Genomic DNA, 25178 nt, shown 5'->3' on the forward strand with positions numbered 1-25178 from the left:
CTGGAGCCAAACTTTGCATCCTTCCCCTGCCCTTTTCATACCCTCTGCCTCGTCACAGTTTTCTGTCCCCTGGGTTTTCCCCTGTCTTGCCGTGCTCCCAGAGGGCAGTAGTCCCTTGCTGCTGGCACATCTGGCTGGGGCCAGCTTGGGTTCTGTCACTGCCTCAGATGCAGACCTCCTGTTGGACACTGTGCCAGTCACTCATCTCTCCTCTGATGTATTTTATCTGTTTCAACCACATGATTTTCAGGGAAGGGGACAGTCTGTTACTCTTTGTCATTACCCACTGTAGCACAACACAGCTCCCCTGAGGTTCAAGGCACCATATGCTTCTTTAAAATACACAGTCACTTTGATGTGCCCTCCCATTCCTTTGAAATCACTTTACCCTCCTGTCCCTCCTTCTTCCTCTCTCTACTCTTCATTTGACACTGTCTTCCTTTTTGGCAATGTGATCCTTCTTCCTTTCCCCCACAGTCCCCTTGCCCTCCTCCAGAGCTGTGCTGTCAAGCCTTGGGCAGCTGTCCTGTGGTGGAGATGGGACCAGGATCAGGGGACAGCAAGGATTTGTCAGGAAAGGTCAAGCCACTCTGACCTCTCTCCCTTGTGAGGGAACAGGGATTTCTCTACCTGATCCTAAAGGGGCAGAGAACTAAACAGAAAGAAGTGGCAGAGCTGTCTAATGAACCCAGCAGAGGGGACATGGCTTGTAGAAAAGACTGTGCACTGGGAAGCAACCCTTGCTGGAAGGATTGTTTAACATCTGGCTTGCAAAGCCTCATTCCTTGGAGGTCTGCAGCCATTTTTTTCACTTTCCCTGCCTTTCATTTTCATAGCTTCCATAATCTGTATGTTTCCTTGTATATAGTTTTCTCCAGATCTGTTCAACCCTCTTCCTACCATACCCATCAGTGTGGCCTGTGGGCTGCTTCCCTCCAAGCAATGTTCCTAAAGTTTCTTGATTGGGGTGCTCCAGTGCAACAATTAATTTCTCTATCTATAATTTGTTTATCTTCTTCTAGAGAGTCTTACAACAAGCCTCAGGAGAGGGATATAAATGATGAATGCAGGTTAATAACACAGGAGTCTGTGGAAAATTGCATTAAGATGGCACAACAATAAGGGATATAAAAACAACTGAAGCATGTGGTGAAGCCCCTACTATATCAAAATATTTCCACTGGTAATATACATTATAGTTTGTGCTTAAAAAGTCTGAAACTTAAAAGGGATAAAAAATTAATACCTCCAAACTGCTACTGAGAAGAAAGAAGGTTAGGCAAATTATTCCCAGTTGTTACAATAGGTGAAAAAAATAAGCAAAATGGGTAAATTTAATCCTATTTAATTTTAATTGTTCAAAGGCCTGGAGCCTAGCCATGTGTATAAACAGAACTCCCTCTCTCATCAGTGCAGAGTGACAGAGACCTCAAGGGAAACAGATTCATCCCAACCCAGGAAAAATGCTTAAAAAGCAGGGATACTGACTCTCCCTTCACTGAAGAAGACTAATTCATCTAGTCTTATGTAGGCAGGATGTCTGACCCTTCCAACAGCTACACTTGGGAGCTTCCTCCTTCTCAAAGACATTTAGAAAAACTGACCTAAGGTGGCTACAGCCAGAGTAAGATTAGCAGAACTGTTTGTGGTTTCTGATATTCTGAAAAGGCGGTAAGGCCATTCTATTTGTTTAATAACACAGAGGCAGCTCGTCAGTTTCTCTAGATGGAAAGTTTCTGCAAGATGTGAGGTGTTGGAAGCTGAGCTACACATTTGTACCAGACACTCAGGATGCTCAACAGCCTATATATCTATTTAAAATTTTGTGTGCCTGCATATGACACTAAGGGGAAGCTACCAGTGTGAGCTGATATCATAGAGGCTTCAGGGTTCAGGGTTCAGAATAGATGCCACAAATCTTCAATCAGGCAAAGAAACCAGAGGAGCTTTGCCCTCTCATGACAGTTTATCATTCTGCTTTAACAGGTTGAAAAAAGCTGTCAAGAAGAGATGTGGGAAGCCATCACATTGATATGGAAAGGGAAATCTGCTTCATTTTTTCCAGTAACAAACAAACAAACAACCAGAATGAGAGCTGGACACTGTCTTTGGAGAATCACATCTGGACAAAGGTCTAGGACATCTCATCCAAACCAGAATACGTTCTCTGTCAGGACACAGGCATTGTGGAGATGCAGCTTTCAGGCTGATGGGAAAATGATGGGAGCTACGTGCTGAACTAAGAACACAAGCAGGGTGTGCCATCATAGGAAGATATGTTTCTATTAAAACCTTTCAGCATTAATGACACTGATGTTGGGTTTTGGAGTGATTAAATAGAGATGAATTGGATAAATTCTTGGGCTAGAGGTGCATTCCTAGCGAGCCAAGAGTGCAAAATCCCACTTCAGGGGGATAAAGTAGAAGAAAGTACTGTGGAAAAGACTTAAATGAAGAAAAACTTAGTTCATAAAATTGTCTGTTCATCCAAAGCATTACCAGAAGTCTGCCTGAAACACTGTTTCTCAGTATGTGATCTGGTAGCTCAGAGACTGCTTCTAAAGTAAGGATTTGGGTGTTTTATTTTCATTTTAAATGCAATTTCCCAATAACAGTAAAATTTCAGTTTTCAACCTCTAGTCTGTGAATCTGCATGGGTCCCAGATTAACTTCTTGTTATCCATGCTTTTGTACTTTTCTGAGAAAGACAACACTTTTCTGTTGACAGAATACAATGCTGACAATACATTTTCAGCAGAACCTGCATCCACAGGGAGAAACAGGGAGGGTTTAGCAATGAGGAGTGAAAACCACTGGTGCAAAAGGGATATTTTTGAACTCAACATGAGAAAACTGATCAAGATTTCCGTGGCTGTTTTTTTTTTTTTAAATGGAAACATCTCGATTAAAGAAGTAGCACCTGCACCTGTAAGAGGAAAGACTGAAATACAGAGAAGATAGAAGGTAATAGTAATTGATAATGTCAACAATGACACTGTCATTGTCCAGAGAAAGTAGTGCAGAAAGTGCTGAACTGCAGTTAGACTTGCTAAACTAATCACTGGGATTTGGAGAGTTAGACTGTGGCTTTAATCTCCAGCCTGGTGTGTGAGTCATGGCCCTTTGCTCTGAGAAGGGGAAGATCTGAAGTCTTACCATCACCCTTGATGACAGGGGGATCAAGCCAGGAGGCAAGAGGCAAGTAGGAAGTGGAAAGTGCTGATTGCCCTTTTTATTGCAACAATATAAACATAGCATGGGACTCTGCAAGTTCCTAGCCAGCTGTTCTTAGATAATCATGGAATCTATTTTAGCACAATGCAGATTTTGGGGGTATTATATTATGCAGCAGGATGACTGGTCTATAGAAGAAGTGTTGCCAGATTTGCCACAGCAATCTGCCAGACACAACACCACCAGCCAAGTGGTAAAAATATGTGCATGTTAAAGGTATTGAGGATTCAGACTGATCCATGTCCTATGCAGATGAGACTGCAAAGTGCATTTCCTTTACCTGTCTTGAGTTTGCTCAGTGGAATAACAGTCTGTGAGGTAAAAATAGCTCACAGAAAGAGAAAATGCATTTCCTCCGTGTTGTTTGTGTTCCTCACTTGCTACATGTTGAGATGTTTGTTTGCTTCTGTGGTGAGTTTTTGTTGAATATCCAGTGGAGAATTAGCAGGTGGAATAGAGATCAAAGGTCTACCCTGCTTAATATCTGCAGCATTTCTCAACTCTCAGAACCAAACCACACCAAAAAATCGTCCAGGAAATAGACTTTCAACTGACAGAACAAAACCCATGATTAGCAGTAACAACTAGGCAAAGTCCACGTCTTTGAGTAAATCATGGAGGGGGGTCCTTGAAATGACAGAGCTCAGATGTATGATACAAGCTACAAATAAAATTTTATTAAATTACAGTCTTTGCTGTCATAATAATCTTTAGCTGCTTGTTGATCTGTATTTGTGAAAAACATGGCCTTAACTCTTTCAGTTCATTATGCCCATTTCTTTTTAAGAAGATAGTAGCATTTTTAATATTCTCCTAGGGCTGTTTTGTTTGACTATGACATATTTATGTCAAAGACAGATGTCCAGTATTATGAGATGTCTAGCCTAATATCACAATTTTTTTTAACACAATGAGACATTAGAACTGAATAATTGTTAGATGAGTTCTGTACCTCTAGTCATCCATTGACAGTTGGGATTTATTTTAAAAAATATAGAGCAGTTTATTAACAGTTTCGACCTAATAATATGTGATTCATAAAGACAGTTGCTTCATGGTTCTGTGAGTACTTTTTGACTGATTTAAGCAGTAAATACGTAGCCTGGTGAGACATAAACAAAGGTTGATCTGGTTTATCTATTAAAAAATCCCCCTTAGTTTATTTAGCTACAGCTATGATCACAAGAGAGTTAGTACTAGCAGATTTGTGAATTCAGATGGTAGAAAACAGTAACTTGGTTTGCTTTCCTGATGTTTATGGTGCTGTAGCTAAGAAGTTATTCAGCGAAAATCAGTGGAGACAGATCCCTCAATTTCATGTTGGAGTGACATTTTCAGCTGTAAAGACATAAGAAAAGACATCCCTGGACACAGTGGGAATACATTATTATTAAATTTCAATTTTTGTAATTCAGTCCTAGAGTAGGAAAAACCAAATCATCGAAACCACTGGTGCAACAGCAGGTCAGTCCTTGGCACCAGTGGCAGCAGGGTCAGGGCTACGAGCAATCCCTGTGTAGGTCCAGTGACTGCCTGTATTGTAATTAGTCCTCTGGCACATTAACAAATATTGATGCAAAGGGGTGTATGTGTGTGTGATTACAGACCCTTGATACAAGGCTAGAACATGAAGTCGTGAAAAAGTGAAAAAGTTTCCCCAAACCCCTGATCCCCAAAGTTAAATTCAACCCAGGCTGTAAGGACTGACCAATGCAGATGGTGCACTCTCTTTAGGTTCAGCAGGGGAATGTCTTTGTAATTGTTGCTTTTACCCAGTTATGCCTCTCAAAGCCAGAATGACCATCTTGAACTAATAAATAGGACAATTTTAATATGTAAAGGAATGAACCATATTAACCAAAATCCCACCCACTGAGTAGATGGTGGATGTTACAATAGCCTTATCCTGATCATGTTAATAGTCCTGTCTTTTGGGGTTAAAAGTTAGCTGACTTAATTAGCAAAAAGAAAGTCAAGCAGGTTTGGAAATTTTTGGGAGATTACAGAACATGGGAATCTCCAGGAAGCTTTGACAGCCCCAGGAAAGAGCTCCCTGAGCTCTAATTGAGCCAGCCTCAGAATGAGAAATACCGCAGAGTGCAGCAGGGGAGGAGGAATAAAAGGTAGCTTTGAGGAGGAGAAAGGAGCACACGAGGGAAATCATGAGGGGGCTATAAGACTCAGATTCATGCTGTTTTATGCAGAAGGGGCAAAGTCTTGCCTTTAATCGGAGAGCTTCAAATGCATGACAGCTTTTAGCAGAAGACAGAAAAGGCTAAGGAAAGAAAAGAAAGAACTCAACCCATCAGGCAGCAAATTTAAACTAAACTAAAGTCTGATGAACCCTGTCAGGAAATTTGTGCTCAAAAAGGAAATTAGGGGACCTGAGGTCTCAGGAGCTCTTGATGTGAGGAGGAAGAGCAGGTACTTGTGATACTGCAAACGCCTCTACATGAAAACCTGGAGTCTAGCAGAAGTCACTTTCTGACAGCATCACTTGGAAGGAAATGTATTTGCTTTAATTTGTGCAGTGCAACCTCCTCCACACTCAAACCACAGAAGCTCTGAGCCCAGTTCAGCTTTATGAACAAGAAGCAGTGTTTTAGTTAAAGAATGTTAAATTTTTGGCTTAGGAAAATGTTGGTTCAGTCCTTATTATAACCAAGATGAAAGTTATCACATATGCATGGTATGTAAACTGAGAAGAGTTTGCATATTTGAATACTTTAATATTGGACCAGAGTGTTGACACTATGTGATGATTGAAAGAATAACTTAATATTTTCTGAAGGTCTGAAATGCAAATCTTTCAAATCAACAAGACCAAGATTAATAGTGAGTTTAGACTTGAATGCTTGCCAGGTTTTCTAATAACATATTTTTTTCCTCAGTTTAGCACAGTTTTAATTTGGCACCCCTGAAGATAATGGATGGCCAATTCACAGATCTACTGAGTCTAAAGGCATAGGGGCCATAACTGATCTTCCAGCTTGACCTCTCGTATAATACAAGCAAAGGGACTTTCCTGTATTAATTCCCACTTCAAGCCTAACAGTTTAGCTCTAAGAAATTATGAAGCTTTGGGCTGAGTTAAACCAAAGATCTCTGTAGCCCATGCCTCTCAGAATTCAGTCTCTGACAGAAGTCATCAGTGTACACTTAAGGAAGGATAGGTAGGACAATGCAAGAAATTTCCACCAGTAAACTGTTGCTTTCATGTGTGGTAAAAATGTTAAACCTCAATGGAAAGGAAAACTCTTAATTCTGGGAGATAAAATTCCTTTTCCAAGATAAACTTATCTCCAAATAATAAAGATTGTATCTTAGAATCTCTGACACATTTTGATTTCCTCCTACTGAGAGTCTTGTGTTGCAGAAAGGTTTCCTTTTTGAAAGAGATGCAGAACAGACTCTTGTGGAAATAAATGCAGGAGAACAACCTGGCAAGGATCAGAGAAAAAACAGCAGCACAAGCTTTTCCTCTCTCACTGACATGGCATTTTGTTCGAGGTCACAGATCAGGCTCTGAATAAAATTGTGACTAAAATTTCAATCATGTGAGAAACATAGGTAAAACTAAGCCTGAACTGCTGGAGTCCCACCCTAGGACTTTAGGTGAGATTCTTTTAACCAAACATGGATTAGATTACATGGTTCTACAGGTGATCTGGTTATTCAAAGGCCTCCTTATACTCTCTTTTATAGAAAAAACCCAAATTTTTTGCATGATTCCTTTCTTTCTATAGTAGATATCTAAAACAGGTCAGTTGAATCACTCCTTAAAAGGGTAATTCTTTTAATAATGAAATATGACTTTCCAAAGGTATGGACCTCTATACTGTGGCTGTCTCCGTCTTCACCTTATGTCTGATGAGGTAAATCCTACCCTCAAATGCTTCTTTTCCTGGATTTCTACAAAAAATGACGTTGTGGAATAAAATGACCAAAAGAAACACCAGCAGTAGTCATAGAAGGGGTGAAAAGTGCAACAGATACTTCTTTCCCCTGCCCCACAAGGTCCACAAGCTTCTTCTGAACTGAGGAAAGCAAGATTATCTCATAGAAAGGGCAATGGAGAGAGACTTCTTGTTTTTCCAGACGTCTGAGTGGGAGTCAAGGCAGTTTCTGGTCTTTTAGTGGGACATGAGGCAAATATTACCTTCACTGTTGGTATTATTCACAAGCAAAAGGCTTCAGTATAAATACCTTCACTTGACTTGAAGTGGAAAGGACTACTTGCTCGCCTGAGAAAGTTTTCATGTGGTGTAAATCTGAAGTGTCTCAGATGAACAGCAACTATTTGGTTAACTGCAAGGACTTCACAGGAAGACTAAATGGTACTTGAGACCTAGAGGCAAAACAATTAGCATAGTTGTGCAACCAACAGAGCCTTTACAGTTGCTCTCCACACACTTAGCTGGGCTGGAGTAACAGATGACCCTGAGGGCTCAGGGCACAAGGTTCTCAGCGCTGCAGGCAGCAGGAGGCTTCTGGGCAAGAGTGAGGACACCACTGCCTACATGCCAGGCACAGATCCAGGGCATATGGTACTCTCTACAGGCCCAAAGGTCCTCCATGGCACTGTAGTCTTACTCCAGAGGAATGTGCCTGAGCTGGGAAAATGACTCTGCATTGTAAATTCAGGTATTCTTGTCTGCTGAAAAAGCCATTCATGGGTGTTAGACGTTAAAGAGGACCAGCTTCCCAAGACGCAGGAGGTGAAAAGGAGCTTGCTAGGCAGTCTGTCCATAGTCTGAAGACTCTTAGGAAAATTTCAGGGAGGAAAGTGGCTTAGAAGCATCTAAAGGATGCCATTAAGTGTCTTCCTGGGCTCTGCAGTGAGTGGGAGGATTAGATAAGCAGAGGAATGCTTCAGGCCCTAGAGCATGGCTGACAGTCAGTAATGAGGACAACAGCCCTGGAATAGCCTGCATATCTCTCTGACCACCAGACAATGCCAACCTCTTTCCCTCCCTCTCAGTAAAATGAAAATGAATTGACCTCCACTGGCACCAAGTGGAGGTAGAGCAGGAGACAGGAAAATACTGTAGTGAAGGTCCTCAGCAAGGAAATACCCCCCAGCCTGAGGTTTAGTCAAGGCTGCTACCTCCAGTTGCTTGGAAGAGAAGACCAAGTCCTAGTGAAGAACAATGAACAGGGAGGGTGAAGTGATACCAGTGACTGTTTACTCAGGAAAGGTTTTGAACCATTTTTTTTTTTCAATAATCAACTTAGGAAGCACTATGGTCCTTGAAGGAGATTTTATTGATCATAGCAGAATAGGCCACTAATAGAGAAGAAATTATCAGAGAAAAGGACATTTCTATCATTCTCAATACCTTTTCCATCAAGCTTTTTCACCACCAATAGTTCTTCCTTTTACTTACATTCTATTTTATTTTCAAATTAATGTTATTTTCTTCACCAAACACTAAATATTTTCTTTAATGAGCATAAGCGACAATAATGAATCATGTTAAGCATTAGTTGTAACCATCATGGAAAAAAACTCAATGCCATTTAAGAAACACTTAATGCACAGGCAGAAATTTGTCATCTCACTAAAGAGCATGAGATTAGTGGTGCTGCAACTTAGAAATGAAGCATAATCCCACTGATGACATTGTGCTCTCCTTTGAAATGCACCCCACTGATCACACAAACAGTCTGAAACATGTCTTATTTTAAGGACCCTAACAGAATGTTCCTATAATGGCTGACAAAATAAAAAAAAAAAAAAACACCACACCAATCTTAGAACTTCTTTTTTTCACAAGTATTACTTTGAGTCTTTCCAGTGGCAAAGAATGTTCCACTGTTTGATGACCAATTCAGCAGACTGGAGGCTGTCTCAGACTGAGAAGTGGGCCAGTTTCAGACAGCTAGAGAAGACATAGACAGACCGGGCTGAAACTCACAGTTTTCCAAATCCAATCAACAGTCTCAGGTTCATGACAGAGGTGGCCAGACCAGATTGTAAGCAAAGCTGAATCAAGCTGAGGGGGTGAGAAATTAATTGGGATGACAGGAGAATTTTGGCTTCAGTCGTTAGCTAAAGCAAAAACGAACTTAAACCGTAAAAATAAATGTTTAAGCTAGTCACTGGGGAAAAGTGTTCTCATCATAAAGGTACTGAGGCACAGGGACATGCTGTCTGGGAGAGTTGTGGAGTGTCTATGACCAGAAGTTTTCAAGAAAAAAGTAATCTTTTTCAGAAGTGGCACAATAATACTGACTCTGCTTTGGGGCAGGAGATAGATTGAGTTGTCTCTTCTGGCTTTATTTATGTTGCACAACCCCCATATTTCCTGTATTTACAAGCTACCTCTGTCCTTGGAGTTTGTAACAGTGCAGTTACACTGATTTACACTAGTTGGGGGATTGGGACATGTTCATGACTCATGTTCTCATGCCATCAACTCCTCAGCAGCTTCCCACTGGTGATGGCCAAGCTCAGAGTCAGAGGGCATTATCCAGTCTCAATTACAAGGGCAAGTGAGCATTCCTGAAGGTAAAGCTTTATTGCAATGCAAGGGCTATGCTGCAAAGTCCTCTCTACTGCTTGAGTAAGAGCAAGGGAAGGAAGCTGGCTGACTTTGAAAACCCAAAACTGCAGATCTTATTGATCTCTTGAAGCTATTAAATGATGGAAACGCAGCACACCTGACAAACTGAGCAGCATTGCCAGTTGCTGTAACGTAGACCAGCTCTGTTGACTTTGTTGCTAATTTATCACAGTCTTGTCTTTGACCCACTGAATCCTGAATTAAATTTTTATACATTTGTGAACTATTTATTCTGTATGAAAAATCAATATCTTTTTATTGTTCACCTGATTTAGGACAGATAAAAGGAATATTTCAGTATTCTCCAGGGTCAATGCAGAGAGGCCTTGAATGATGAAAGATATGGTATCTTTTGAATAGAAGAAAAATTTCAGGGTAGAAAGAGTGTAATTTTGGCTAAATATCTTTTCTATCAGTCATATGAATAATACATTTTTTCACTACCTCATGACAAAACATAATGTCTTTTTGGAAGACAACATCTAATTCTTTATCTCTCTTTAAGAAATAATTATTAATTTTGAAAAAACTTTCTTTCTGAATTTCTTTGCATTTTATATGAACCGTAAAACCTCCAAGGAGTTATTTGAATTTCAATACTGTTTCCCACTTTTATTAAAATATAGTATAACCCTGCTTCAGTAATTAACATGAAGATAGGACTCTTACTCTAAAAACTGAAATCTCTCAGTTATTTCAGATTTTCCTTAAGTATACTTTTGATTAAATAATTACTGAACAGCAGTATTAACAATTTATCCATGGTAGGGAGAACATCACAGATTTCTTACTCACGTTGCTGCAGTTTATGCTTTTGCCAGTGTGTTTTATGAGTATTTATTAAAGATGACGCCTTGAGTTAATAACATAAACTACCTACTAGTTTCATAATCATCACTGCAGTGCAGAAAGCTTTAGAGTTACGGTAGTTCTGCATTGACGACGTCAACAGATTTACTGCATTCATTTCCTTATGCAAATATTCCAAAAACATACATAACTTTATAACCTTATATAGTGCACTGCCTACACACAAGGGTATCAAAGCCTATGAACATGCAGAGTAGACTTTAAAGTTGACAGCACGAGTCGTGCTGCTTCTTGCTTTCTTATTTATCTGCTGTCCTAATATTAGAACTCATTTCATGTTGGGTTTTGTAGGTACAGTTCTGCACAGTCCCTACAGTAAAGGGTGGGACTGCTCATGGTCTTTACCTGACAGACTACATGGCTGGCTGTGCTGAAGGCACTCATAAAGAGTCTGCATGTGAACTAGGCAGAGACTTGTGATGCATTTTTGCTCTCTGTACATACGTGATTTGCCCTTGCATGGCAGAGTTTGCCTCTCCCTTGCAGGAGAACCTTGTTTGCTCCTGAAATTTGTCCATTTTCCCCCCCTCTTCCCCAAGAGAAGCATGATGTTGTCTGCTCTGACTCCTGCACCTCACCAACTTAGCAGTGGAGGCTCTGCTGAGCTGGCAGGTGTTTAGACTGCAACAGAAGGAGAGGTTTGCAATACAGAGGTCCTGGGATTGGAACCCTCAATTAAGTCACTTAGAGAAGAAGAAGGTTAGGAGAGATCTTGAAATACCTTGATCTTCCTTTGCGATTACCCAAATCAAGATCAGTTTTACTTATGGCTTATCTACTTGGTTAGCTTGTTTTTAAACACTTTGGTGACAGGAATCTCCTGGATTTCCTAGCAGTTTAATTCTGTCTTTCCCACTCTTTAAAATTAAAATATTTTCATAAGGTCTAGTCTTCTGTGAGACAATTTAAGTCTTTTACTTACCTGTGATAAATCTATTTTTTTTTCCCATAATTCTTCATGTGGATATTCTCTGCACTCTGAAAGATTTATGTTCCTTCTTAAAACATAATTCTCAAAACTGGGCACCATACTCCAAAACTGTCCCTACTAGTGTTGAGTAGAGATTAATGTTTACATGCCAAAACTTGAAGGCAATATTCCTATTTATTAATCCCAGTAGGAAATTTCCCTTTTCCACAGCAATATGATACCGTGGTGTTGAGTCATGCTCTGCTTCTGAGCTTCTCTAGCCTTAGATCCATTCCTGTTGCACTGCTACCTGGCCTGTTGCTCATTTCTCATATTTGTGGCAATAGCTATGTGAATAATTTTATGGTGAGCCTATTTCCCTCCAAGGGTTATTTTGGAAGCCAGAATCCAACAATAATAAATTGTAACTGAACTGAAAAAGAATTGCTTTTTGGAACTCAGAAGACATGACAATCAAGTTAGTTACCAATAACTCTGTGTCCTCTACTTATCTGGCAAACAGATAGTCAATTACACATCAGAATAATGTACTGAACCAATACATAATAGCCACCAATTAGCAATTAATTTTAGAACAATTCTTTTTGGTCAGGTACAGTCAGGACCACTTTCATAGAAATTGCATAGAACTATGTATAATTTTGCAGAATAATATGTCTTAATTAAACATGAAGAGTATCTGGAATCGATACAGATGGAGAATGCATTCACATTAATCTTATTGAAGGAATTTAGGTTTTATTTTAGGAAAAGAGCAGTACAGAGAGTTCCAGTTACATCTTGAAGTCCTTCTGCTACTGCTGTCATGGAAGTTTTGCTTGAGAAAGGACTATAGGATGCAAGACCTGCATTTCAAGGGAATGTTTTTATTAGTAAATAAACATAGATGTATTAATACATGCAAAATAATTTTAGCAGGGATCATAATGGAAACAGATAGAAAGAATATTGAATGGATTAGCACACCTAATTGGTCTTAGGTTGCCTAATGCACCATTAGCCTACTGTTTAATTTCTCTCAATCCATTACTCTTTGCAGTTCTTACTCTCTAAAGATAAATGTGGGTCATTCCAAACGTGCTTTTGTTTTTGAAACTACTTATATTAGTATTTCATTGTAATCATTGGCCTGGAAACTCTGTCATAAATGGGAAAGGACAAAAATGGGACATGCTGGAGCACCTATTACTTAATGCTTAAAAAAAAGTGTTGAAAAAACCTCACAGCACTCTAAAATATGACTGTGATGAGTCCTGTTGATTAAATATAGATGACTCTTTACACAGAAGCTGTTTTTTTAAGGTCTTGGGAACACTCTGTTGACCATTCAATAAGTGGCGTTACAGTGCTAGGCCCTGCTGACCATGATCGGGCAGTGCATCTTAGGTACTTGATTTATTTATTATGATCTATGTTCAAGAGACAGCATATCAGATGAGTATTTGGTATTGCTTTATTACCAATTGAGGGAAAAACCATCAAGCTGCATCCCATGGGTTGCCTGAAGGTGGCCCCTGTGTGTCTCTCTATCCCAGACTGTAAAAAAGTTCTCTCACATGGAGACCACTCTTCCCTTTCCCCCAGTGCATCCAAGGAGTGCTTATTTGGCAGTCCCAGTGTGACCAAGTTAGAAAGAGGAAAGAGACTGTTCTCATATATAATGGTGGCTTGTGCTCTGGTGGAGTCATGCCACTTAAATCTTCAAAGCAGCTGCTTACCTGTTCACTGGGAATTCAAGGCTTGGAAGTTAATGGTCAGGAACTAATGAGTTGTGTTTTAATTTACTGAGAGGTATTAAAACAGCATGTTGATTAGCTTGAAGGCCAGAGGGAACGTTTTTGTTGCAATGTTAGGGTGCTCCATGAATTACTACAGATACTCAAGTAAAAGCTTTTAATTTTGTCATTCTTTCTGAGTTTTTTTGTTTGTTTGTTTGTTTGTTTGTGGGGATTTGTTTTGTTTTTGCTTTTGGGTTTTTTTTTTTTTTTTTCCAGTAGTAACTAATACTCTCTTATGCCTGAACCTTACAGATGCAAAGGGTTCTCTAAGGAGCCTTTGTGGCAAGTACCTGTGGCAGCTTCATTAGGACCCCTCTGACACTACCCATGTCCTGGACAGTTTGGGAAATGTTCTAGACTGGCCAGGGAAAAGTTTGAGTCTTAATAAAAGAAGAGAAATTAAACAAGTGAGGCACGAAATGTGTCTAGGGGGTATGAAGTTCTGGATTCTTGCCTAATGCCACATTCATCAGGCTTAATGTAGATGAACTGTGTGGGTTTGCCAGCAGCAAAGTCGAACACCTCATTTGAGACCTCCTGATGCATTGTTCTGTGGTTATGATCATGAAAGCAAAAACAGCTTCTGCCTTTTCATAGACCTGCAGCCAGAATACCCAAATGAATACCAATTCCATATTTTTATCCATCACTCAGCTCTGCAATGTTCTTTGGTACATTTTATGCTTGGAGCTCGTCTGGAAGCTTCCCTTTTACAAACTCTCCTGGGAGCTTTTCTTTGACTTGTGGACAGGTAGGCTGCTGGCTGATGTTAGTGACAATTTCATGCTAAACAGGCTAAACCTGTGTCATTCTGAACATGCTAGACAATGCAGCAGTCAAGTATGCCCTTTCTCTAGCAATGACTGAATCAAGAGAAGTCATCGCCCATGCACATCCTTGTGGCAAAGACAAAGCAACAGGTTGTTCAGACTGCCTAAAAAATTTTCTTCTGAAATGTTAAGGAGGATGTGAGGGCTGCAAATTGTTTGGTTGGAGTTGTAGTGGTTGCAAACCAGAAATGACCACAAGCCATCAAGAAAAAATGTAGCAAATTAAAAGGTGACAGGACAAGGACATCACTATGGCTCAGGGAGCTCCTGAGGACTGCTCTGTGGGCAAAATGCTGATTGGAGTGACACTTGGAGTGTAGAACAAAGTAATAATACAAAGGATTTCTTTGAAGAGTGTTGTATTCAAGACAAGTGAAGTCAAGCCATTCATTGCCTGTACTCATCTTTTGGGTATGAGTCCAAACGGGCTACTGGAGAAGGTCAAAAGGAAAACAGAAAGAATAACAAGAGACTAAAAAAAGCAAATGGCAAAAAAAAAAAGCAGTTATTTCACTGAGTCAAGATGAGATGACTGAGGAGAACATTACATAAATGAACGTTAAACAGCTGAAATCTAATACCTTTGCAATATAAAAGTCTGGAATGGAAAGTACTAAATTGCTTTGAATTTCCATAGCAGAGAGGATAGGATAGGAGTGATAGGCTCAGTTGCAAAAAGTGGGATTTAGTTAAACTTTTGGAGACCTTCTGTCCACAAGAACAGTGAAGCACAGACATATGCTGTTGCAGGAGGCTGTGAAATTTCTGTCATTGCAGATTTTAAGGAAATCGTTCAACAAGTATTAGTTAATGAAGATTTTAAGACAGTTTATGCCATCTTTGGAGGGGCAGATGGATCAGATGAAGTCCTTACTGGTGTAATTGTCTGTGGAACTATAATTTCCGAGTTCTAGGCAAAGGGAACTTTGTGTACAATCTTTGAAAATGAGGAATCTTACATAAAAAGGGCCTCTTTCTATCTGTTTCTACCCTAATGGATACTGCACTCTTTCAGGATGTTCTAATTGGAACCTTGTGCCTTCGCCAGGAAATTACAGGGACTAAGAAGCCCTATTACTTTCCTCAGCTTCTCCCTGGACTTTGATTTAAGGTATTTAGGTCTAAATGGAACTATTTATCTGCTTTCCTCCTTAAAACTGGTGAATGTGGAATAGACAGGCAGGTTGAAAGGATTATATGGAGACTTGACTTCACCTTACCTACTGACCAAAATAACTGCATTTTAGGGAGCAGGAGCATTTCCCAGAGATAAGCAGACAACAGGGCACTACTGGGTCACACCACTCCCTGATATTACAGTTGCTGCAAGCTTCAATTTACATTTCACCCTTTGGCCGAAAACCTGGGATACAAGTTTATGTCCCAGCTCCCAGAACCTGGTGTTACTTCCAGGCTAGACTCTTATTCCTTTCTTCACAGTGAATAATGCCACTAGGAATATGTTTGTCTGAGCTTGATACTTAAGGTATTAGCATTAATCTCTAAGATTTGTCGTGGATATCTGCTTCTGGGGAAAATTTTGGTTAGATGACTGATATTATAAAGAAATTCATAGTCCTTGGAAATCTCAGAAAGGTCAATGAAACAATAAAAATAAGTCAATTTTCCCCTATTCATCAAAAGTCTCTAATGCTGTTGAAGTGCCTGGTATTACCAATAGTGTTTTAGTCTCTGAAACTGTTAAAATAAAGACACCTTTCCCACATTTTCCTTCTCTGCATTTCACAAGTGATGGTTCTTTTAACCTCTTTCTCCCCTCTTTGTTTGCTTAGAGGATCAAAGCTTTTTTATTTATTTCTTTTTCCTCCCAAACAGTTTCTGGAGTATTAAAAAGCACCACCAGTATACTGAGTTTACATTACAAACAAGTTAAAATTCCCAGTCTTTCAGAGCTTTTCTCCTAGGATACCAAGGAAAGCAAAGTTCAGCTAAACTGCACAATTAATCGGAGATCACTTCTGAGTGAAGAAGAAAAGGTTGCTTGAAGTGGAGTTATTCTCTTCCTGGAGATTTAAAATCCACTTCAGAAAACAAAGTTATTATTCTCTGAAAGTTATCTGATTTTATTTGTATTCCTGGACCTACTCTATTAGATCATCTTTCCTTTTCACTCATAAGATCATCTCAATGAATCAACTGTGGGACTGGCCATATGTAAATGTATCATTGACAGCCATGCTGACAAGGAAATGAATGAAAAAGACATGGGCTGCGTGTTGTTTTTGCTAGAAGAGCAGTGAGGTTTGTTCTGCTTTCATGACCCTGAGACAGGTAATTTATTTCTTTATTATGAAGAAAATGCTCTTTCTTTTTTTTTTTTTTTTTTTTGAGGTAAATTTATTTTATAATAATGGTAAGATAAAGAAACATGTGGTGTATAGTTCGGGAGTATTTGGCTAAAACAGACTTCCGTGTTTGTCTACCATTCCCACACAAATTCTCTCCTTTCTCTTAACTTCTGAGAGCGAAGACTGGACTGATAACTCAACCTGGCACATCAGTCGATGTAAGATGAGCTCACACCTGTCTAAGAAAATGCACTGTCTGTTGGTCTCATTGTCTGTAATTGTCAGGGCTCTTCTAAAACCTGTGATGGCTGCAAGGTAGAAAGTGAGCAAGCACGATTAGGAGATCACAAGGGAATACACTGGAACAGTTGCATGGTGGATTTGACAAGTGTACTTCATTGTGTTCTTACAGTGTTTGGAAAAAAATCTAAGAAGATTCCTACAAACTCTGTAAATGTCCTAGTAAAATGTCATTTTGTGGACACATATTTCATAATAGGGAAAACAAGATCCTTATTACTGTCTATGCAAATAACGTGCTGTAACACCTAGCGAGCATTGTAAGGTATCGTTTTCACACAGTTTAATCCAATATTACTATATTGATGTCCCACGTGGGTGTTTTCTTTCCCCTGCTTTTTGCAAGGCAAAGTTAAATACTGGTAAAATACATCTGTTATAAGGTAAAATCAAGATATTTAATTTGTTGTATACAGAAACACCCAGAAATTTTTCAGTGGAACCAAATGAGGTGTCAGTTGATGCCTCATGAAGTTGTCCTTCTGATGGATGAAGGTTAGTAAAAATGCCACTAAAAATCAATGATAAAAAGTGAAGAAGTCCACAGCCATATTCTCAACTTGTGAGACTCAACACTTAAATACATACACAATCTTACCAAAAATTATAATAAGCCTTTTTGAAAAGTCACTTGTTATAGCAAAACCACTTGTATTTTTGCATGAAAATATAATTTTTTTATTATCTTGCAGGTAAAGATACTTTTAGACATTTCTTAACCATATGAGCTTATCCAAACAAACTCTTTTAACACCTTAGAAGTAAACCCTACATGTCTTACAACACAATATCTTTATTTTTCTTTTTACCTCCATTCCTTTGATTGTTTATCTGTTTTCTCTTGTCTTGAAAATACACAGAAATAAGAGGAAAAAAAAATTCATTCTATGATTTCTGAAAACATCCCCAAATTTTGCTGCTTGATTTTCCTTAGATCTCTGGCTATGTGACTCTAACAGCAGGGCAGCCGATTTCTACTAAGCATCACAAATGTAATATTTTCAAATACTAACAGAACAATGTCTTCTCATGCTTTCCTGATACTTTCTTCACTGGTTGATATGACCACTCTTAATGAAATTGATAATAGCAATATAATATATACTGATTACAAAGCAATAGAGAAATTGCTAAGCAGTAAGTACTGGATTGAAAAATATCTCAGCCAAAAATCTCCCATAAAACACACATGAAGAAATGTTTACTCAGAACCAGCTGCAAGTGTGTCCCATCATGAAGGCACGGCACATACAAACAGTATTGGACAGTACTGGATGTAAGGATACTTAATCACAGCTATATTATGAAAAATAGAGAGCCATCCTGATGCAGTGAGCTGTACATTAAACTGGTCCAGGTCAACAAGGTCAGGAATGGTCTGGGAGCCTCTCAGAGAACATACTAGCTCCTTACAGGGCTCCATTCCTCACCAGGGAGCAGGAGTGTATTTAGTCTGAATTCCCAAAGCAGAGACCTAGGCTTGCTGGACAATTTCTTCACCATCTCAGCCCTGCTGTTACATGTCGGTGGAGCAGGGAGCTACACCACTGATGAAACAATATTTAGGAATTTTTAGGGATAAAAACATTTAGCAATACATTTAGGGATAAATTTTAGGAATTTAGGTATAGGACAATATTTTTTTTAAGATTTTAAAACCCTTTTCAAATGATGTTCCACCCTATGCTTCATAGGCTGATGTAATGGTCATTGGTTTGATCCCACAGTATTCAATGACTGTTGCAAACCAAAGTCCCTCAGCGTTAGATTTGGCATCTGACACACTCATTTTGCTGGAAGAGGTTTAGAGTCTCTAGGCACAGTCAGACAGCCCCTTGTTGCCCACTCATCTAGGCATCCTCTTTATAGGGCTAATTCCAGGGAGGAATTCCACTACTGCCAAATCTCAGCCTTGGTGAATTGCCTACAGCATCCTCCTGTGCAGACTGCAAGGCAATGTCTCAGTCAACCTAACAACATGTGCAGTTGAGCACCAGCCACCACCAAACAGAGAGGCTGAGGCTTTGCAGAGTCCCAAATTATGTAGTTGTGTTAACTTCTCCGGATACTGCATTTAGGTAATACAAAAATTGTCCCTGGTTTGAGTGTGGGCTTGTCAGTGGAGCTTTTCAGGGGAATAGAAGCTAATGCATAAGTTTTACTGTATTTCTCAGCTGAGGGTGCTTTGAGTCACTACATCCTGCACATTTTCTTTTCCATCAGCATGTCATCTTCTAGACAAAGGTTTTCCACAGTTTTCAGGTTCCCTTCAGCTCTTTTCCCCTGGCAAGCTCAGGCCCTACCTCCTCCTCTGTACCAGTGGGAGGTGACTTCCCTGTACCACCCACCCTCTCTGTTCCTCTTTTCTTTCCTTTTCTTTTTTTTGGCAGTCTTTGCTTCCACCCTTTGTCTGTGCTTTTTCTCTGATGTAATGTCAGTCCCAATCCTTTCATTTTTTTCCCCCTATTTTATTCTTCCCTTTGTCCTCCTCTCAAGTACTCCTCATTTTCTCAAGAGCAGTTCTGTTTCTTCTCACCTGTATACTCTACCTCCCCTTCTCAGCACCTCTCCTTTCAGGTACACTGTTCCTTAAGGGGTACTCCAAGCTAACATATTCGTCCTTCTTTTCATGAGAAAATAATCATCCCACTAATTCTGCTAATACAGTTCTGACCTATGAATTTGCTGACTTTTTGGTCAACCACTTAGCTTTTGACTTCATTCTTCCTTGTGTGCACTTGCTTGATTTTCCTTTGGAGTGTGACAATGTCTCCATTGACTTCAGCACCTCCATCTGCCTTACAATCTCTTCTTCCCACAACTGAGTTATCATTTAATTTATTTTTCTTCCAGCTTGAATACTCATTTGAATATCTTTACTTATCTTTTTTCCTTTTCTATCAAGCTCTTTTCTTCTTTTTATTTTTCTCATTTTGTCGCATACAGAGGTATTTTCCTCAACCTTCTTTTTTTTTTCTCCCCCACAATTTTTTTCCTTCTCTATTCACTCTTCTAATGGAGAATTTCAAGGTCTCACAGAATCCACCAAGAGTTTGCTCCAAGTTCCCATTTCACCCATGAAAAGTTTATCAACCGTTCCTTATGCACACACCTTGCCTGATGCATATTTTATATAGTTTAAAAACTTGGTGATCATATTGTATGCAACAGGAAAGTGACTTTCAAGGTCAGGGTCATCAGTACTATCAAGTTCAAGCCACTTGCCAGACCTTAAAGCACTCCAAAGTAGGGCTGCCTCAGTAACTGGAGTTAAGACCATGCTTTTGCATGTGGTTAAATTGGGTCTTAGGAGGTCTGGAAAAGCTGCTACCCTGCTTCCTAGGTTTTTGGGAAAACCTGTTGATTTACGTGAGGAGCCCACATGTTCCTATACAAGCAGTACAATTGCTGACTACATAAATGCTCCCATAATCTCAGCATGGCTATGAAAATGAAAGCATGATAATAATTCCAAAAACATAATTTTATATGTGAGAAGATGAATATGAGATAAAAGCAATATACTTCTATAGCCTATTTTTTGGGGGGTGTAATTTGCTGTTGCTCTAGTAAATTCTCTTCTTTTTGACTTTAATAGGTTCACAGCAATTTAACCCTCATGAAAATTTGCTTCATTACTTTGAAAAGGCTGGAAACAAGACAGTATATTTCTTGTAGTATTTTTGAAAATCTGCACATCCCTGAAACAAAATGTCTGAAAACCTCATAAGACAGTAGATAAACCAAGCAATCTATTTAGATTGCACAGTGGATTCTGGGCTTACCTGAAGAAAGAGGCAATTGCATTAATCTGCAATAGTTAAAACACTTCTAACAATGAACTGTGGTTTTGTCTCAGTGGAAATACCTGACAACTGCACTGAGGCTGTTCCCAAGCATCATTGTGCCTAGGAGGAATTCTTATTTTTTTGTCATTTTGTTCCTACTAGTAAATTAAACTCAGGATTTTCAGCCAATATGTATTTTTGTAAAATGAAATGTTCCCTAGATTTTTCTGCCAGTTTAGGCCTGGATTACTACCGTAGAAGTTGTCTTGCTAAGTTCATAGCAAGAAACAGTCAGAAGCAGAGACTTAGGAAGATGGTACCAGCCAAAGGATACTACACTCCTTTCCTGCCGCTTTTGGATCCCAGGTCCACTGCAGTTGAGCTCTAGGCATTCAGCACTGGCTGCAGGGACAGGGTGGCTGATTATCCCTTTGGTTACCCCTTCTCGGTGCCTGGGAGTACCCCTCTATTGCAAATGCAACCCAACCCACTCAGGGGTTAAAACACAGCCTTATTCTCCACACTAGTAGAGAGCAAGAGGACAATCTTCTCTTTAACTCTCTGACCTGGACTACATTTTTGATTAAGCTTTAAACCAGCTCGTAGTTTTATATCAATAAGCAGAACACCTCCCTCCACCACCAACAGTCAATATTACATGATCTTCACAAGAGCTCATGTAGCTTACCACAGTTATACACATTCCCACACAAACAGTAATCCTGTCTGATCCTGGAGTGTGTCAAACACCTTGGTGTTGTTCTGTGGCAACCTGAGAGTGATTTTATCAATGACAAAAATTCATACCACCTAATCAATAACTGTAGTACAAAAAGTTGGAGCAAATGAGGAGCAGAAATCCCGATAAACATTTTATAGGGCTTTAGAAACAGCTTTTAAAAACTGATAGGAGAATGAACTCCCTTCAGCAGGATGCTGTTGGCAAGTTTAACAGCCTCATAGACAGGATCTCATGCCCTGTGAAAGTTTTAGGTTGTATTCTCCAATCACTCTGCTAAACCAGGCTCTTGGTGGATGCACACTTCATGTGATCCTACTAAATTCTTGTAGACAAATAGAGAATCTGGCCCACTATATTTAAAGGTAAAATTGCAGTTTGACTCAGCATAAACAACATTAGAACCAGGTCATTCATGTCTTATAGGATTCTAAATTGGACTCTGTGACCTACACCACAATGTATATTCTGTAGGACACTTCCATAGGTGGGTTGTGTTCACACAAGCATCCAAATAGCTCTTTCTTTAAATGCCAGTATGTCTCCCTACACTGTCTTCATTTCCAAATTCAGCTCCACTTATGTAACACAGACCACTGAACTGAATGATAGCATTGTTTGCAATGTATTTCTTTTATTTTGTCTTTCCAGTCTGATTTAGTACTTTGCTTTGTCACATTTATTTAACTATAAAAACATTATGTGAATCCAAGAAGATACTTTACCCCTGCATCTTGCTTTAGATCCACTCTTTCAATGATAAAATTAGAATCTTACTCCTAGACAAGGTGTCAACATTTGCCTAAAAAAACTTTATTCCCTTATTTGTAGAAGCTTATAAGTAGGTCATCAGCACAAGTAACCCAGGCAAACATCAAGAGTGATTAGAAAAGCATCTTGGCTCCAGGATGAAAGTCTAGTTTTACTGCAGTTGATACCAATGCCAGTGCTTGTTTTTAAGTTATAGAGCAGTAAAACAATTGGTGGATTTTCTATTTTGAAGTGTGTTTTATTTTTGATATATAATGCAGGGCTCTAGAAATATTGAGAGTAGCGGTGGACAGCATCATTCTTAAAAAAACACAAAACCCAAACCCAACCAAACAAGAAAAAAGCCACAGAAAGTATGAAATATTCTAGTGAAGCACAAATTAACCTTCATAATCAGTTCATTAAGAAGGATTTGCATGAATTGTTACTGATTTCACTCAGAGGATGAACATCACAAAAGTACAATTTTTCTATTACCTTAATTGTGAATATAAGTAGTTGATGTGCAATTTTCCCCAATATAACCTTAATTGTGAATAAAAGTAGCTTAGTATGTATTTTTCCCCAATATAACTGAGGAGCTACATTTTGTTGTAATACATTTATCAACATAAATAAGAGCAGAAGTCATCATGATTTAGGTGCATTTGAAGAAAATTAAAAAAGTAATTTTCCTAAAATGTGTATTGGATCAGGTGGGTCCTGTGCTTTTCAAATTTTTTTCATGCATATTTAATCAACGTGAGACATATACTTATGCAAGCTGAAATAGGTACAATTCTGTGTCCCAGGCTGTTCTGTTTCACAGTTTTCCATTCAAGATTTTTTTAAGCTGATTTAATTAATTATTAAAAACAAACAAACAAACAAAAACAACCTAAAATAATCTTCAGCAGGTGGCATAAACTGAGAAAAAGCCAAGGAACTCAAACTACCAGCAAACCCTTAGTTCAGTTCGGTGCAGTATTGGTGAGACGCCTAGTTTTTCAAGAATTGCTTGGCTTTTATCAAGATTACTGAAATACAGGGATGGATATATAAAATGATCCACTGAAATACTGAAGCACTACAATAACCTGGGAGGATAAAGCCCCCAAAATTACACCCTTCCCCCAAATCCTACCTATACACTGGCATAGAAATATACTTTCTCACACCCACATGTGTATTTTGGCAGAGATGTGTGCCTGGCACACAGAGGGATGGAAGGTAAGTACCCACACACCTCTGGGTCTACAGAGGGTTAGATGAACACCGTCTAGGAATAGAAGAACATTTCTATGAATCTGTACATACCATACATCCATATGCATCCAAGCAAACACATTAAGCATGGATATACACACCTACACACCCAAAGACACAGGGACATAGGCAAGGCACATGCACAGGCACAGACAGCTCCCATAAGCACACACATATACCTACACAGCTGGCTGCATACTCACATGGACAGACAGATATACAGGCATGTGTGTGAGGGAGAGTTTACACTGGCTCCATCATCCCTGCTAATTTTTCCTTCCTTTTTGAAGCATTCCAGTTTTAGGATCCTGGGGTGAGCCAGGTCCCTGCAGGGGAGATATTCCCAGAGGAACAAAGCACTTCCAATTTCTTTAACGTTCCCCACCTCTCTCTCTCTCCCCCAACAGCAGATTCAGGGAGATGAGCTGGGCACCCAGCACGGATCTCCCAGCTGCTGGCTTGGCACTTTCCACCCCAGCTTAAGGAAGGGTATAGGATGGCAAGCTTAAGATCTTGCCACTTCCCCCCCAAACCCTGAGGGAGAAGAAACCTTTGGGCAGCATCCGGACATAGCTCCTTTCTTCACACCCCCTGCCTCCCCTCCATGCCCCCTCAGCTGTGGACTACAGGGATCCCCCTGCACCCTACCCGTTCTCTGCAGGTGTGAAAGCCCTTGCCCCCTCCCACTCCACCCTTCCCCGTTTCTCCTGGCCCCCGAATCCGGCCAGTAAACCTCTTCGCAATCCACCACTCTAAACTTTTTCCCGGCTGCACAACCCGCAACCCCCCGGGCAGCGGCTGCATCCAGTCCGGAGGGCAGGATGGGGCGGGAAGTGGGTTGCAGGGACCCGGGATGCAGGGATCAAGGCTGCAGGGTGTGGGATAGAAGGACTGGTATGAAAGGACTGGGATGCGGGATATGGGGATGTGAGGACCGGGATGCACGAATCTGAGACGCAGGATGCAGAGATCGGGATGTGGAATGCAGGGACCAGGACGCGGGATACCGGTGCCCAGCTCCTTACCGTGCAATGAGGGTAGGTCCTGGCGAGGGTCTCCAGCTGCTCCTGGGCATCGCGTGCCTCCCGATGTGCTCGTTAAAGATCCACCGGGGAATCTCACCCCAAACTTGTGTGAGCTACTTCCTCTGGGAACAATCACCCTTTCTCCCCCCCACCTTGGATCGGATCCCGATGGAAACTCATCAAGGCCTCCTAAGCGGTCAGAGATAAGGTTGTGAGGGAAGGAGAAGAAGAGGGGGGGGCAACGGGACGGAGAGGTTGCGATCACCAAGCAATGATCCCCTTCCTTTCTCCTCTCCTCTGGAGCACCCGCTTCCCGTTTCTCTGACCAACTTTGACTCTGCTTGGCCAGGCAGCGCCTGGGACCGGCGCTGTGAATTGGGGTCCCTTTTCGCAGCCTGGCATCTTTCTAGATTTCCTCTCCTTTCCGGGCAAAGGGGATTGGTGCAAAGCTTTAAATTAGGAGGCGACCTAGAGTTACAAAGGCAGGGAGTGGGAGCTGGCTGGCGTTCGCAGACCGCCTCCCCCGGCACTAGGTTGCGCGGAGGGGCCGGCTGCGCCTTATCCCTACCATTTATTAATTGACTGCGCTCCTAGTTCTCACTCTGGAGCTGCCTATCGCTCCTGGCACGGCCGGGAGCGGGGCTGTGGCAGGAGCCCTCGGAGGGAGGAGAGCTCCATGCTGCGGGGCTCCCCGCGGCTGTTTAACTGCGCCGGCAGCGCGGGCAGGAGCGCAGCCCGGTCCCGGGGGGAGGACACGGGTGATGAGGGGGGACGGGACACGGGGACGCTGCT

At 40.5% G+C, this 25178-nt stretch overlaps 1 protein-coding gene across 2 annotated transcripts in view; it reads right to left on the reverse strand.

The window, feature by feature from the left end:
- Positions 1–25063, reverse strand: part of GRM3 (glutamate metabotropic receptor 3) — a 104131-nt gene extending 79068 nt beyond the window's left edge. For both annotated transcript variants that reach the window (XM_050324885.1, XM_050324886.1), the window contains exon 1: positions 24387–25063. The gene's annotated coding sequence lies outside the window, so the exon portion shown is untranslated. The remainder of the gene's footprint in view (positions 1–24386) is intronic.
- Positions 25064–25178: the final 115 nt, after the last annotated feature.

Source organism: Myiozetetes cayanensis, unplaced genomic scaffold (assembly GCF_022539395.1).
Source record: "Myiozetetes cayanensis isolate MyiCay16 unplaced genomic scaffold, myiCay2020 scf3, whole genome shotgun sequence".
Classification (NCBI taxonomy): domain Eukaryota; kingdom Metazoa; phylum Chordata; class Aves; order Passeriformes; family Tyrannidae; genus Myiozetetes; species Myiozetetes cayanensis.